Here is a 16,909-nt window from a genome sequence, read left to right on the forward strand (position 1 = left end):
ACTTGAAGTCGTAGAAGGTGCCATTATTAATAACATTGCACCTTATATTTTTATTACATGTTATACTTTCAAGTGAACTTTTTCATATATTATCTTATACTTTTTTTTAACTTATCTGCATTTTAAGAGCAGTAAATGACTATGGAATTATAATAGTGCCTTTTTCCATCTTCTTCAATGATATACATAGTAAAAATACACTTAAAAGTTTCAATCTCACAATATTTGGAAAGATGAAAAGTCAGTAGATTCCTTTGAGGCCTTATAGTAACCCTGTGAGATGGTTAAAATAGAGCTGTTATTATCTTTGTTTCACAGCTAGGAAAATTGGGACAAAAATCAGACAAGAGCCAGGACTGAAACCTTGTTTTTCCTTTTTAAATGCATAGGTGTAACTTTCTAGATAAGATGCATATTCACCTCATCCCTGCACTCCCCAAAAGATTTAGATGGGAAGTTATGTTCTTCTAAGGACCAGGATGAATTAGGTGGATGTCCTCCGTAAGTTTTCTAGATTTGAAAGTTTTTTTTTTCTACTTTCCTAAAGATGCAAAGTAGTTAACAATTTCCAGCATATGGAACTGAGATGGTTAAAGGCATGTAATTAACAGAGACACATTACTAAGCCTAATTATAAGTTAAGGTTTATCGGATGAAGTTTAGTGGTTAATTCCTTGCCTGATATCTTAGGTTTCCAAAAATAAGAAGATACAGTTGTGGGCTTAAAAGAATGAAATATCATAATTTTTAGTAAATGAGCTGTGGCTCAAATGAAGCCATGTGATAAGGCAGAAGATAGTAGCCTCTTGGGTAGACAACCAAGTCACATGAGCTGAAGATGGGTTGGTGCCCATTTAAAAGATATTTTAAAAGAGAAAGTAAAGAGCAATGTGTATGTCACTTATATATACATGTGCAGATAGGTAGAGGGATATTTTTTGAAAACAAATGCCAGGAAGTATTTTTAATGATTACCCAAGAAAGCTGTTGCTTCATTAAGGTAAAAGCCATATCTTCTTCTTGTTTTTTTTTTTTTTTCAACTGAACAAATAGTCTAGTTGCAGAGAAATTCAGTTTCTAACACTTTCCTGGGCTCATTGGCAAAAGCTTCCCTTAGGTTAAAAGAATGAAGCATGGTTATTCTGAAAAACAGAAATCTTAGGAGAATTCAGTGTGTGTCCCGAGATGGCTGAGTGCTGTCATAGGGAAAAGAGTGTACACTGTGGAGCACTAGACTCAAGTGAGTAGTTGAAAGTCTCAGGGAATCAGAGTCACGGGCAAGCAGAAAAAATAATTTTGTAGCAGTTATGGTTGATTAAAAATGGAATGGGCTTTTTGTTGAGACGATGAAGATCTTGTCATTAGAAAGAATTAAGGAGACAGATTAAAATGTTGAGTTATTTTAAATTAAAGTTTATGAGAAGATGTCCTCTGTGAGTCACTTGGCTAAGGCAGGGAAGTGAGTCAACTTAAGGGACAAACATATATTCCTCTATTATGTGAAGCCAATAATGAAGTTCATGAAGGCCAGATGTACTTTCTGGGTTGCTCAAGCATATGAATAATAAAAAAAGGTGTGTTTTTATCTGTAGACAGCCAATTGATATCTGGAATTACCCCAAGTAAGAACTTTAGACTTCACCATGTATCCCCAAACCTCATAAGAATTGGTGTGAGTGGAACTGTATTATAAAGGGAAACAAGAGAAATCATTTTGTTTCTCCATAGGGTCCAGATCTGGAAAATAAAAATTTTAATCTGCATTTGGAAGAACAGGCTTTAAAAGTAATAAAAATGTTATTTACTTATCTTTAAAAAGCTTCTGATCTTCTGACACATTAAAAAGATAATAGATCACATGTTTAAGCACTTTAGAGATTTTCTGTTATTTTAGTTTCTCTTACTGAGGTAATACTTTCATTTAAAACCTTAAGAATATTTTAAATTTAGACAAGTAAGACACAAATACAGTCTTATTGTAGAACAGTGCCTGGTGTATAGTGGACTGTCATTAAGCATTTGTTGAATTAATAATTATTGATAAAAAGATGAGCAAAATTTTTCTTAATGTCTTTTCTCACCCTAAAGACTCTTTCTTTTCCCAAGAATAACTATTATTTTCAATTTTGTTTGTATCCTTTCAGACTTCTTGTATAATCACATACAAATGTATGCCATTATATAGAAACATGCAGCTTTATTTCGTGTCAGGGTAGCAGTTTCCCCTTTTGCACATATTGCTTTATAGTTTACATGCTTTTTTTCACTTAAAATGATGGCTTGGAGCTCTATGTCAGTTTATACAGCTTTATCTCATTTCCTTCTACATAATATTTTGTACTATATATGTACCATTGTTGTATTGATAGACATCTGAGTTATTTCCAATTGTAATATTCTCAACTGAAATTTTAGGTATTTAAATATTGAGGATGGCAAAACCTGACATCTTTTAAAATATATAAAATCAGTATAGAAAATTTCTAGTTGGTAGAGTTATGAAAATTAAATAGAAAGATAAAGGCACCTAGCACTCAGTGAACCTTTAATAAACATTAGTCCTCTCCCTTCCTTTCATCTTCTCTTAAATCATTTGCATGAGGATAGGATTGAAAGAATAAGGAAATATGATCTTTCACATACTCATTTTCATCTTTACTTATATGTTATTTGTATTGCTCACTGAATGTTTAATTCCCAGTCTGAAGGCTGTTGAAGGTATTGACTGATTTAGTGTCTCTTTCACCCGTTGTTCTTTAATGATTGGCTGAGGAGAAACATATTTACTGATAATGAATTAATTCATTCACTGATGACTAAACATCAATTTGTGCCTACTATATGCCAGACACAAAGGGTATAACATGAAAAAAGATATGATTCTCACAAGAATCTTGCAAATTTGTCACTAAGACAGACACATAAACTAATAAATATAGAATAATGTGACAAGAGCTTGGGTAAATCAGGGATGGGAACAACTAGATGAGCAGTTAGGGAATGTTTTCTTTTTTTATTATTATACTTTACATTCTGGATTACATGTGCAGAATGTACAGTTTTGTTATATATGTGCCATGGTGGTTTGCTGCAACCATCAACCCGTCATCTACATTAGGTATTTCTCATAATGTTATCCTTCCCCTAGCCCCCCACCCCCTACAGGCCCCAGTGTGTGATGTTCCCCTCCCTGTGTCCATGTGTTCTTACTGTTCAACTCCCACTTATGAGTGAGAACATGCAGTGTTTGGTTTTCTGATTTTGTGATAGTTTGCTGAGAATGATGGTTTCCTGCATCATCCATGTCCCTGCAAAGGACATGAACTCATCCTTTGTTATGGCTGCATAGTATTCCATGGTGTATATGTGCCATAATTTCTTAATCCAGTCTATCATTGATGGACATTTGGGTTGGTTCCAAGTCTTTGCTATTGTGAATAGTGCCACAATAAGCATATGTGTGCGTGTATCTTTATTGTAGAATGATTTATAATCCTTTGGGTATATGCCCAGTAATGGGATTGCTGTGTCAAATGGTATTTCTGGTTCTAGATCCTTGAGGCATCACCACACTGTCATCCACAATAGTTTGAACTAATTTACACTCCCACCAACAGTGTAAAAGCATTCCTGTTTTTTCACAACCTGTCCAGCATATGTTGTTTCCAGTCAGGGAAGGTTTTCATGGAGTAGGTGACAGTTGAGATCAAACATTAAAGGTTTATTAACATTTCATTGAACAGATCAAAGGAAAGGACATTGGAGGCAGAGGAATAGAATGTGTAAAGGCATGAAGGAGTGAAAAAGCATGGTATCATTTAATATGTCTTTAAGGCAATACAAGAAATCTTTATTATCAGAGAGTAATTGGTAGTGAGAAAGGGCCACTTCATCCACTGAAAATTGAGAAAGGATAACAACTATAAACTCTGGGCAAAACACAACTATATGAAGGCGCTGAAGAGCAACTTGAAACAGACTAAATCTTGAGAGGAGAATGAGCTTTGGAAGAATGGAGGGAAGGAAACTGGGTAAGTTTGTCATTTTCAAGCTTTCTAATATGAGGGCAGGCGGCAGAAAAAAACAGCATTTTTTTTCTGACCTGCAGAATCAAGGGAACAGACTTTGGGCAACCACAGCTGCTAAGGGGTGAGGAGATAATCCCAAGAAGGAAAAAGCCAAGGAAAGGGAACCCCAACTTGTATATTACAAATCTCTGACTGATCCCCAAACCATCCACGTACAGGATTGGTCTCAAGTAGCTTAAGTGAGGTTAAAAGCTAAATAGTTGTTGCTCACTGCAAGTAAGGCAAAATATGCAGTTTGAGTCTCAGCAAGTAAGCTTCTTAAACAGCAATACTATTTAGAATACTATAGATGAATCTAGAGTCTCCACAGCATAGTGATCACAATGTCTAAGATATAATCCAAAATTGGTCAACATATGAAGAACTAGGAAAATTTGAAAAAAAAAAAAAAAAAGACATCACAGTAGAGAGAGATAAATTATTGAAAAGAGCCAAAGGGAACTTTAAAAAAAATGGTATCTGAAAGAAGAAAATCACTTGAGAGGATAATCAGCAGAATAGAGATGAGAGTGAAACTGAAGATAGATCAATAGAATTATACAGTTGAAAGAACAGAGAGGCCAGGCATGGTGGCTCAAGCCTACAATGTCAGCACTTTGGGAGGCCTAGGCAGGACTGCTTGAGACTAGAAGTTTGAGACCAACCTGGGCAATGTAGGAAGACTGTCTCTACAAAATAATAAAACTAGCTGAGGGTGGTGACATGAACCTATAGTCCTAGCTACTTGAGAGGCTGAGGTGGGAGGATCACTTGAGCCCAGGAGTTCAAGTCTGTGGTGAACTAAGATGGTGCCACTGCACTCTTGCCTGGTTGTCAGAGTGAGACCCTGTCTCTAAAAAACAAAAACAAAAAGCCCCAAAGGAACAGAGAAAAAAACTGGAAAAGAAAAGAAGATGAATATAGGATTAGGGTTATATGACAATATTAAAAGGTCTAACTTACATGAGTCTCAGAAAATAAAAGACAATGATATTGGGGCAGGGAAAAAATTGAAGACATAATGCTACCAATTTCCCAAATTTGGTGACAGATACAAATGTACAGTCATAAGAAGTTCAGCAAACTCCAAGCAAGATAAATGCAAAGAAAAGTACATCTAGGCACCTCATAGTCAAATTGCTGGAAATAAGAAAAATGTACAGGCAAAAATTGTTTTTCTTTTGTAAAGACCAAGAAAAAAAGACAACAGAACTTACCAATATCAGGAATGAAAGAGAAATTATCACTATACATCTTACAGATATTAAACTGACAATAAGAAAATATTATGAATATCTTTATGCCAAAAAGTTATACAACTTAGATGAACTTAGATGAACAACTTAGATGCGACAAATTTCTTAAAAAAAACTTACTAAAACTGACACAAGATGAAACAGAAAACTTAAATAGCTGTTTCTGAAAGAAATTGAATTTGTTCATTAAAAAAATAAAAATTTCTGTGAAGGAAACTCCAGGCCCAAATGATTTCACTTGTGGATTCTATCAAACATTTAAGAAAGAACATCACTCTTACATAAACTCTTTCAAAAAATATAAGAGAAAGGAACAATTTCTACCTAATTTTATGAGGCCAGCATAACCCTAACACCAAACCTGAAAAAAAATTATAAAAAAGGAAAATTATAGACCAATGTCCTTAATGGTCGTAGATGCAAAAGTCTTTAACAAAACAACAACAAATCCAGCAATATAGGAAAAGGATGAAATATCACGACCAAGTAGGGTTTAATCCAGAAATACAAGATTGGTTTAACATCTGGAAAATGTTGCTGTATTAACAGAGTAAATTAGAAATCGTATGATCATTTCAATAGATGCAGAAAAAACAGTTGACCACACCCATTAATAATTTAAAAACTCCCAGCAATCTAGGAATATCATATAACTTTTTTAATCTGAAAAGGATGGCTATGAAAAACCTACAACTAACATCATATTTGATGGTGAGATAGTGAGTGCTTTCTTCCCAAGATGGGAAACAAGATACTGTCCATGCTCATTCATCCTACTTGACATTGTATTTAAGGTCCAACCATTAGAATGGGGCAAGACAAGGAAGCAAATAGTATAATAATATAAGAGGAAAAAAGTAGGACTGTATCTGCATCTTTGCCAAGGTCATGCGATACAAGGATGATTTCTTTTGTATTTTAATATATTAAGTGGGTGGGGATCAAAATTGCATGGTATACAATGGGAAAAATGATTTCATTTTGAGTCAACTTTTACAAATTAAAATTAATAAAAATAAGTTTATATATTGGCAGCATTCATTTATAATTCTAACTGTGCATTAATTCTTAGAAGAGTGATCATGGTTTTAAGAGTAATTTTTCAGGTCAAATATTATGAAAGCAAAATCGATTTTCACACTGTAGTACCATCTGACATAACAAAGGCTATTTTTGCAGATAAAATTTCCTAAGGACTTTGCTTAATCTTTTTATATTCAAATAATTCTTTTATGAATAATCTACCATATTGACTATCATTCCTGCCACTTTCTGGTTCTTCAGTTTTTTTCTTAGTCTAACTAAGTGTAAATTGTTGATTTTTCAATGGTTTGAGCTATTCTCTGACACTATATTTCTTTGCTTCATGAAATCTTGCATCTTTTGCAAGATTTGTGATTTTGTTTTGCAGTTACCTTACATTTTTATTTCAAGTACTGGTTTCAATGCCACAATGCAATATCTGGTAATTGACTAGCCTGATTCTCAAACTTGACTGAAAATAAATTACAGGTGTGTGGCAGTTTTAAAAAGTATTCTTTTGCTTAGGTTACACTTCATCCAGTTAAATCAATCTTTTGAAATGGGACCCAGGCATCAATAGTTTGTATAGGTCTCCACGTGACTCCAATGTGCCAACAAGTTTGAAAGCACTGTCAATGATTATCAAAGATACAAGGACATTAACCCAAATGTGTGAGATATATGTTAAGTTAATCTGTGAGAGATGTTTACATGAAGACTAATTTTACAAATGGTAAGTTTATTAATGAATGCCTTTTACCTTCTATATAATTTTGGTGACTCATGTAATGAATATTTGGATAATGAGAGAATTTCCTAAATCCATTGAGTGCCAAGTATATATGGGCCAGGAATACAATGGTGAACTACAATGTATGTTGTACCTTTCTCTAGGTACAAATAAGTCCAAATAAGAGAAAGGCATTAAATAAATATTTAATTGTAGGATAATAAATACTATGAAGGAAAAGGGAGACCTAATTTGGTTTGGGATCAAGGATGGTGACTACACATTAGTGATATTAAAGCTGAGACATAAATTATAAGTAGGATATAGTTTGGTGAAGAGGAGACAGAAGAGGGAACAGTATTTATGAGGGCCATAAATGGAAAATAAGCTTGCAAGCTCTAAGAATAGATATCAAGGAAAGATGATTTAGAGAACATTCAACAGAGAATAGTTAGAGAAGATCAGGTCTTATGTTGCTAAGTGTGTGTATATGTGTCAGGAAGTAGAAATAGAAAGATAATGTGGAATCAGCTTATTAATGAGTGTTATATCTATATGAAGGAATCTATATCCTATAGGTTATGGGGAAATAATGAAGGTTTTTAAGTAGGATATTGACATGATTAGATTTTTTGTTTCAGGGCCATGAGTCAGTTACTTTATCCCTCACCTGCCCTCCACAGAAAAAGCTTTTCCAGTGTGATATTCTCAACTTAGAATCAGGAAAGTAAACTTTTCTTTGTTTTGTGTTTCCTACATTATGGTAAAATTATTGAAGTTGAATGGATTTCTCCTTCAATTCTCATTATTATCCCACTTCCCAAGCTAAACGCAAAACCACATGTGTAAGAACAACAACAAAAAACAACAACTCTGCTAATATTCCTCAAGAGCCATATGCATACCAATACAAGCAGAGTCTTCCTACGAGCATTACATTTTGCCAAAGACAGCTTTGAAATAAGGCTGGGGGAGCTTGAGAGCCATACTCAAGTGGTTGGCCCCAGAGAACAATATGGCTCCAGATACCACAGATCTGTGAACATGTTAATGTGGCCCAAGGCAATTCAACAGCAACAAACATGAAACTATCCTCTTAATTTGAATGACTATTAGCTAGTAGGAAAGGAAATGTGAGAGAAAAAAAAAACTGCAAAATTTTAATTAAATAATGTTTTACATATTTCTCTCCTTTGGACTCAGTTCAGTCATAAATGATATAGCAGTTGCCTGGGATTTCCACAGCATTAATTATTTCAAAAGAGCAAAAAATGAATCAGAACCAAAAACTTAATTTATTACGCCCTTCTTTCCTTTTAAGCATCATGAAGAACTCAGCAACTTTTCTGATCACAGGAGTTTGCATTTCTAAGACTTGGGTGTATCCAATTTAAAATGGATTAAAATATGATCCCAACATAATAATAAAGGAAAGATATTTGTTTTATTTTTTCTTTACCATTCTGTTCACTGAAAAGTTTTTCTTTTAAGTGATGGAAATGAGACTTGAAAATAATGACACTACTGAGATAAAGTATACCTCAAGAGCATTTTTTTTTTAAATTTTCCAAGGTTAAAATGCACTTCAATAAACATTTTACAGGCATGATTTAAACTTACCCACTTTTTATTACGAAGTATAGATGCCTCTGATGTTAAAAATGTTATACATTGCTTTTAACCCACTGACAATCAGAATCCAAGAAAAGAAATGAAATAGTCACAGCTGAGTCAGCTAAAGTGACAGTTAGATCTGGAGATGTCAAATTTTGGGGGAAATTATAGAAAAGGTGAACTGAATATTAATTGGGACCAGGGAAGCACATAATCTAAATTCTAGTTATGATTCTGCCACAGATTAACTGTGTGACTGTGTTTCATTTAGTTCATCTCAAATCTGTACTAGCCCCGTACTGTTACTACTGATAATAATAATAACAGTACTTGAAGTAATTGAGAGTTTACAACATCCTACTACTTTTTATTCTGCTTTTCACTCTTTTAAAGTTAGAGCTCTGGTTAATGAAGAAACAGGAAAATGATTTCTATTTCTGGGAAGATGCCCTTTATCCAGATGAAAAAGTCCTCTAGGATCTGCTGTATAGCTCTCTGCCATGTTCTGTATTAATTGTACATGGTCCTGAAGAGTGTAATTGTACATGGTCTTCAGTGGGACAATTCCAAAGAGAGATAGATACTACAGGTGAGAAAGAAAAAAAAAAAAAGCAGTATGTTCATTTCTGATATTTTAGTTTGCTTTCTATGCTGCCATTCTTTTTTTCCCATTGTTCAGTGTGATTACATGGTAATAGCTACATTTGATGAAAGCATTTTTATTTCTATTTTAGAATGTAAAAAGGTGCATTTCACTTATGACTATGCTTCTTGAAATTTCTCAATTTTTTCAGTTTATTTCTATCTTTTCCTAGAGTTGTTTTTACTCTAAAAATGAGGGTGTGTCAGAATTGTTGCAAGCAAAGATAGAGGTAATCATATGTGGTTTTTGTTATAAGGTTTGTGTTGCTACTGACTGCTATTTAAAATAGTATCTCTAAGATGAATCTGCTTTTAAAATTTTTTTCTTTTTCATGTGAATTTATTGTGCAACAACTAATCAAATTTTTCTCTTATGTTACATTATTTTAATACCTTTATTCTTCTAGGATGTCATGGAGGCGATTTGAACAGGGAACTCAGTTTAGAATGAATTAATCTATTGCATATTTATATATTTCTTAGGTTTCTAAAGACTTCCTCTGTAAGTGCCAATATTATTTTTACAATTTAACTATACATTCTGATTCCTAAACAGTTTCTTGTTTAGAAAAAATAGAAAGGTTAAAGAAGATAATTAAAATAACCTATATTTTATTACCAGAGATAGTTCCTGTCAATATTTTGGTGTAATGTATGTGAGGGTGAGGTTATATCATAGTTTTATCTTCTGATTTTTAAATTTAATTTTTCAACAGCGTTTCTCAATGGCTCAGCTATCACTACAAACATCTGATTCCTGAGCTGTTCCTTGAGTTGAGCGTCTGTTAAGACTTTTTATCTCTACCTTGAGTGGTCTCCAAATTGCTGTTTTTTTTTTTGAGTTCTTGTGTCTGAATTTTTGGTTTCCTATCTTTGCCTTTTTCAGACTTGAAGTTGTCATTTCTCTGTAATTAGTGTTTTTGCCTTTAGCAGTATCAGTCCTCCTCCCACACTCCTTTATAAGCTGCTACTTCTATTTGGCTATGAACTGTTAAATTAGATAAGAAAAGAGTGAAAACTAACATTTTGTAGGCCTCCCTTTTGTTGTACAGCACTAATGTAGGTGCTTTTACATGTGATACCATTTAATTCTCAAAATAACTCCTTGAATTGCTATTAGTTTATATTTTAAAGATATTAAAGATCCATTTATTGAGCACTTAGTATATGCTAGGCACTGTGCTAAGAACATTACATGTATCTATTAGGTTTATTCCTGCAACACTGCAGCAAGGTGAACTATTGTACAGATAAAGATACCTGGACTCAGAGAAGTTGAGCAACTTGCCCAAGATTGTATTATTGGTAAGTGGTGGAAGCAGGATTTGAACCTAGGTGTGCTCCTCAAATAATTAAAATTATGCTACAGTTATGCTTAAGGAAGAGTAAATAGATTCTGAGCTGAGGAATTCTCCTTTAAGCAAAGTAAATAAGCTTTAATGTATTTCCTTGAGACATCTGTGTTGGATTTTGCTGCCTTTCTGATTCTTCTTATTGCTCTGTTATAAGGATGTTGCTGTATAAGGAATCTATGGAGCAATGTAGTGACATAAGTGTGGGAGAGTCTAAGGAACTCGATATTTAAGCTGAATTAATCCTAAAAGAATGAACTTTAAACATTTTATGAAGGAAAGAGCAATTCTTATTATTGTTACAGAAGTCTCTATTTCATGACTCATAGAATCATGAGTGCATTCTTTGCTAAATTTCCTATATCAAAGGGTACTTAAACAGAAGTTAACACAATAATTATCTAACACAACATTGTACAGCTATATTTCTCAGGGAAACAGGATTTAATCTCAATGTATACTTCAAATTATCCATGAAAAGGGAGCAAAAAGTTTTAATTAGTTTTTTGTCTTTGTTTTTGTTTTGTTTTGTTTTGTTTTTAATGGTGCTTAAGTGATTAAGTTGTGGTTAAGAGCTTGGTCTTTAGCTAGTCTGCCTAGGTTAAAATCCTGACTCTGCCATTACTAGTACAACTACTACAACTACCCTGGAGTTGACAATGATTCCACATTGAACTCTCTAACTTCATTTTAGGTCTGTTTCTTAAATCTAAGCACAGAAACATCTAAAGTTGCAGTATTTTATTCAGAATAGACAAAAGCTTCAAGTGAGGAATTAAATATAGCATCTCTTTACCTTTAGATAATTTTCCCCCAAGTTGAGAGATTTCCTCTGCCTTTTGAAAATATACTATATTAGGTAAAAGGGTTACAGTGCAGTTCTTTTCAACAGCTGAATTGAGTGTTGAACATGCTTGGTATCCTATAACAGAGAGCACTCCTTATTAATTTGCTATTTTATTATTGAAAGTGCAAATAGCAAATTATTCTCCCTCCCTCTGTTGTGTGCATGTGCAAGACAAAGATAAAAGCCATGTTTCCTTCGTGAAAGGGTGTGGAGGTAGAGGATGATTTCAATTAGAAATAATGACAGCAATAGAGGCTTCCAATGAAGATATCGTGGCCACCAAAGGACAAAGGCAAGAAGTTAATTCCTGAAGTCGAGGTATTTGATTAAACATTTAGGCTGTTCTTTATGTGTGCAGATGACAAGCATGTTGTTATTTATGAGCGGAGTGACACCGTATTTGACAAAGGTTTTTTACTGAATGATTTGATGATGGTTGGGAGAGAAGCAACCCTGTGATATCCAGAGATCCTTTAATAATTAAAGTAAAAATAACATTCTGATAAGCAAAGACTTTGCTTTTTAAGACTTTTACTCTTCTTTTATAATGATTAACTGTAAGAAGTGGCTTATTTTAATGGTGGTTTATTATTCTGGTTAATAACATTCACTTGGAGAGAAAAATTACCAGACTTTAATTAGAATGTCTATTGTGTGTTTTTTTCCCACTACCTTAACAAATTGTTTTAGATATAGCTTACAACTTAGTGTCACCCTCAGGTGTTTTTATGTCTAAACATTTATTTTTAAAATTTTGGTATTGTGTCCATTGTGCCTCTGCCTGTGTGTGTATGTGTGTGTATGTTTGGGTTTTGGGAGGGAGTGGGGGAATAAGGAGAAGTTTTAGATATGGAAGTCAGTGAAATATGATGTGTGAGACTAGAATTTTTTACTGAAAAAGAAAAGGTTTCAAGTATGTTTTCCCTTTTGGAGAGAAAAAAATGAAACTGACTATATTATGCATATTTTCATGAAGAATGTATATAAATATAATTTGGAAAATTATGAAAACAAACTTACTTTCTAGAGATGGAAGAAAATATCTGTGACTTAAAAATTGCAGCAGAGGTAAAGAAAAAAATTGAACATATTTTAAGCATAGTGTCCAACTGGGATAAAGTTTTAACAGAACAGGCTGAGCCATTTATAGATTACAACACTTTTAATTTTGTCAGTGTTACAAAGTGTTTATTTTGATAAAGAATTTGTTGATGCTCTATCAGCTTTTCCATGTGCAGAAGTGCAACTGGGTGATTAGTTAGGCTGGAGGCTAGCAGCCAAAATTGAGAAATTTGGTCCCCAGTTCTTTTTCTGGAATAAGAAAAAACTACTGAGTTTTCCTGGGCCTTGATTCCCTATTGCAGAAATTCTTCACTATCAAGGATGTCAGCTCTTTTCTCTCTTCTCATTTTCTTTCTTTCCTTCTAAAATTCTCTTTTTGTCTCGTGGCATTACCATCTTCGTCTGTGTTTAATTAAGTAAGTACTAATTTTGGAGGTATTCTAGGGTTTATATTAGCTTAATCATATGGAAATTCTTTACATTTGTATCAATTTTTTCTGTAATTATAGAGCCAAATAATCTATTTATTTATTTTTTTACTGTAAGTTTAAAGACAAGGAATCTAAAACTTGGAGAGATTATTTGGCTTGCTCAAGATCATATGTTTAGAAATCAGAGCTGGGACTTTTGGCAGTGCCACACTGCCAATTAATTGATTCCTGTTCATTTATTTTTTTGTCTTGCTATATTGGTGACCAGTGTCAGTACATTATTTTTATCATCTGTTTAACTATTTTTCAATTGTCTTATTTTATCTACCTATCTGTTAGTATTTGCTTGATTGCTTTTTATGTCTCATTTGCAACTTGATATAGTTGACAGGTTTCATCATTAAATTAAATTTGGAATTGGTTGGATAGAATATACCAATACATTTATGAGATTTGCTTTTCTTAGAAAAACTGTCATACTTATTTGTGTCTGTTTTGGCAGTAAGAAGTTACTATGTTTTTTTTTTTTTTTTTTTACGTTTAGCCGTAATTATGAACTTGTTAAACAATTAGTTGGTAGAGTGGATTTAGATAAAAGAGTAAATACAGTCTTTCTTATTACATTTTTTCTGATTAAAAAACCAAACTATGGTTATTGGAAAAAATTGGAAAATATAAAAAATAAATTATAAAAGCTCTGTAATGACATTTAGAGATACCTCAGAATGTTTATACTAATTATATCCTTGACGTTTTTCTATTTAGATACACATATTTTTTAAAGGAAAAATGGGATCTTATTGCACATGCTGTTTTGCAAACTACTTTAAAAAAGTTAACGTGTGAGCATTTCCCTATGGCATCAAATTCTCTTCTCCTGCCTAACTTTTCTTTTTAAAATGAACTTTTTATTTACTATAAAAGTAATAGATATTATATATAAGAAATTTAGGCAATACATATAAAAATAAACAAAAAAACCTTTTCATTTTATATTAAGGTATACACACTTTTTGTATTGAAGATTTTATGTCTGTGCCTATCTATCTAATGTGCATATATATGTATATTTAAACAAAAATGAGATCATATGGTATCAAATGTTTTATAATCTATTTTATAATTTAATGGTATATAATTTACAGTTTCTATGATACCACCTGTTGTTTTACATTATTAATTTTAATGGTTGCAGACTATTCTATTGTGGCCATTTCATAACTTAGCTGGTCATCTATAGGTAAGGTTATTTTTGATTCTCCATTATTATTAACAATGTTGCAGTAAACTCCTTTGTAGCTAAATCTTTGCACACATCTGTAATTATTTCTTTAGTTTAAATTCTTAAAAATGGATTGTTGGGTAATCCCTTTTTAAAGGAATTTGATTCATATTGCCAAAATGCCCTCCAGGAAAGTTGACTAGTTTACTCTTGTCAACAGTGTATAAGAGTACTGATTTTTCCTCATCCACTCTGACACATTATTATTATTATTATTATTTTTAACCATTGTCAATATGACAAGTAGAAAATGGCATCTTATTTTTAGTATAATTTGCATTTCTTTCATTAGTAGTGAAATGGAATATTTCTTCATTTATTTGCATTTTTTTTTCTTTTTTTGAGATGGAGTTTTACTCTTGTTGATCAGGCTGGAGTGCAATGGCACAATCTCTACTTACTACAACCTCCGCCTCCTGGGTTCAAGCGATTCTCCTGCCTCAGCCTCCCAAATAGCTGGGATTACAGGCATGCGCCACCATGCCTGGCGAATTTTGTCTTTTTAGCAGAGATGGGGTTTTTCCATGTTGGTCAGGCTGGTCTCCAACTCCCAGCCTCAGGTGATCCACCCGCCTCAGCCTCGCAAAGTGTTGGGATTACAGGCATGAACCACTGTGCCCAGCTTGCATTCTTTTTTGAAAAATAAATTTTTTACTCATAACCTTTGAGAGGTAGTGTAGATTTTGGAGTCAGATTGTTGATGACAGGGTTTGAATCTTGGCTGTATCATCGTTACTTAACAGCTCTGTAAACTTGAGCATTTACTTAATTTCTCAGTGTCTCAGTTTCCTTGTCTGTAAAGTGGGAATAATAATATTACTTATGTCATAGGTCTGTTGCAAGGATGAAATTCATGAATATATATAAAAAATATTTAGAATAGCCTATCACAAAGTATTGTGCATTATTCTAATGGGCAATTAATTTGTATTGATTTATAAGAGGTCTTTATATGCTAAAATAGTAACCCTTTGTCATGTATGATTTAGACTTTTTTCAATTTTATCAGTTTGTTTAATTAAAAGTTTTAGAGAATCAAATCTCTCTCATGAAATCTAAAGTTTTATTTTTGATTTCTGCCTTTAGAACCATTTTTAGAAATGTCTTTCCCATCTAACATTATGTAAATGGTCACATATATTTTATTATAATGTTATTTTTTTACCTTTAATTTTTCTAATCTATCTAGAATTTATTTTGTTGTGTGATATGCAATTAAGATATGAAGAACCAATTATCTCAACAATATTAGTCATATCATTCATCTTTTAAACACCATAATTTTCGTTATAGGGATATTTGAGTCTATTTCTTAACTTCTTTAATTGATCTGTCCGTTCATTTGGCAAATTTTAATTAGTCATATTTTGTATACTTTTTAGTTGAATTATTCTCATTTAAAATTATCTTGGTTATTCTTAAGTATTTGTTTTTTCACATGAACTTTTGAGTCATTTTATCAAGTCTTTCCCCCTACCCCCACTTCCAAATCTCTGTGATTTTAATATAATTATACTAAATTTGTAAAACAATTTGGGATCTTATGACAAAATCTCAGGATGCATTGTATTTTACTTTAAGGACTCATTTTTAATTTAATGAATCCACAATACCTAGCACATAGTAAGCCTCAGCATGTGTTTGTTGAATAAATGTTAAATGTGTTAGTACTTACTAAGTGTTGAACATTTAGGTTGTTTTGATGTTTTCTCTATCATGAGTAATACTTTAATGAACATATTTAACATATAAATTTTTGAACACTATTATGATGATATCTGTGGAGTAAATTCCTAGATAGCTAGTTCAAAGAGAATTTTTACTGGTTTTGATACACTTTGCCAAGTTGCCTTCCTGAAAGGATGCACCAATTTATGCTCCGCCCAACAATTTGAAACCGTAGTGTCTTGATCAGCTTATTTGTCTCCTCATGGTATGATGCAGTTCCAATTTCTAATGCTTTTGAAATTAATATCTCATGGCAAAAGAAACATTTTTACTTTTAAAATGCTTGTTTGTATTTTCTGGGTATGGAGGAGGTAAAAGATACATAGAATTTGTTGAATTTCTAGTAAAATCCTGACTCTTCTGCTATAGATATTAACACAATCAATGGAAATGTTTTTCTACATGCTTGGGCAGAGTCACATGTGCAGGAACCAGATAATAATAACAATGAAAAGAAAACCATAAATATTACTTTAGAATAATGTCTTCAAGTGGATTTTTTTTCTAAAATTGTTTCTCTTTTTTTGTATAGTGAAATTACTTGTTCCCCTCTTTTGATAAAAACAAATGTTGGTAGCCTATATAGTTTCTATGTCCATTTGATTTTAGTTCTTTCTGTGACAAAATATTTTCAGTGGTACCTAGCATGAACAACCTCACTCCTCATACTATTAACTGGCTTAAAGTGGCGATTTCTGGTGGAGAAGAAAATTCACATTGATTAATTTTTGTCCTTGCATACCTGGGAACTGAGATATAAATAAGGAAAACTAACATTACAGTTTTGAGTAGTTGTACAGTAAGAAGCTAATTAACAAAGGGCTTTACCCTGGTTCCTGCAGTTTTTATTTATCTACTTACTCACTTTTTAGTCT

General features: G+C 32.7%; 1 protein-coding gene across 29 annotated transcripts in view; it reads left to right on the top strand.

Moving 5' to 3' along the window:
• The window catches only part of SOX6 (SRY-box transcription factor 6), a 692,888-nt gene that overhangs the window by 242,390 nt on the left and 433,589 nt on the right, over positions 1-16,909 (top strand). For 8 of the 29 annotated variants that reach the window (XM_033206914.1, XM_033206917.1, XM_033206913.1 and 5 more), the window contains exon 1: positions 12,852-13,009. The exons of 5 other annotated variants lie outside the window; for them this stretch is intronic. The gene's annotated coding sequence lies outside the window, so the exon portion shown is untranslated. Of the gene's footprint in view, positions 1-11,703; positions 11,850-12,847; positions 13,010-16,909 lie in introns of those variants that run through there. 16 more of the 29 variants (XM_033206893.1, XM_033206907.1, XM_033206906.1 and 13 more) reach the window with 6 other exon arrangements.

Source organism: Trachypithecus francoisi, unplaced genomic scaffold (assembly GCF_009764315.1).
Source record: "Trachypithecus francoisi isolate TF-2019V2 unplaced genomic scaffold, Tfra_2.0 Lachesis_group8, whole genome shotgun sequence".
Lineage (NCBI taxonomy): Eukaryota > Metazoa > Chordata > Mammalia > Primates > Cercopithecidae > Trachypithecus > Trachypithecus francoisi.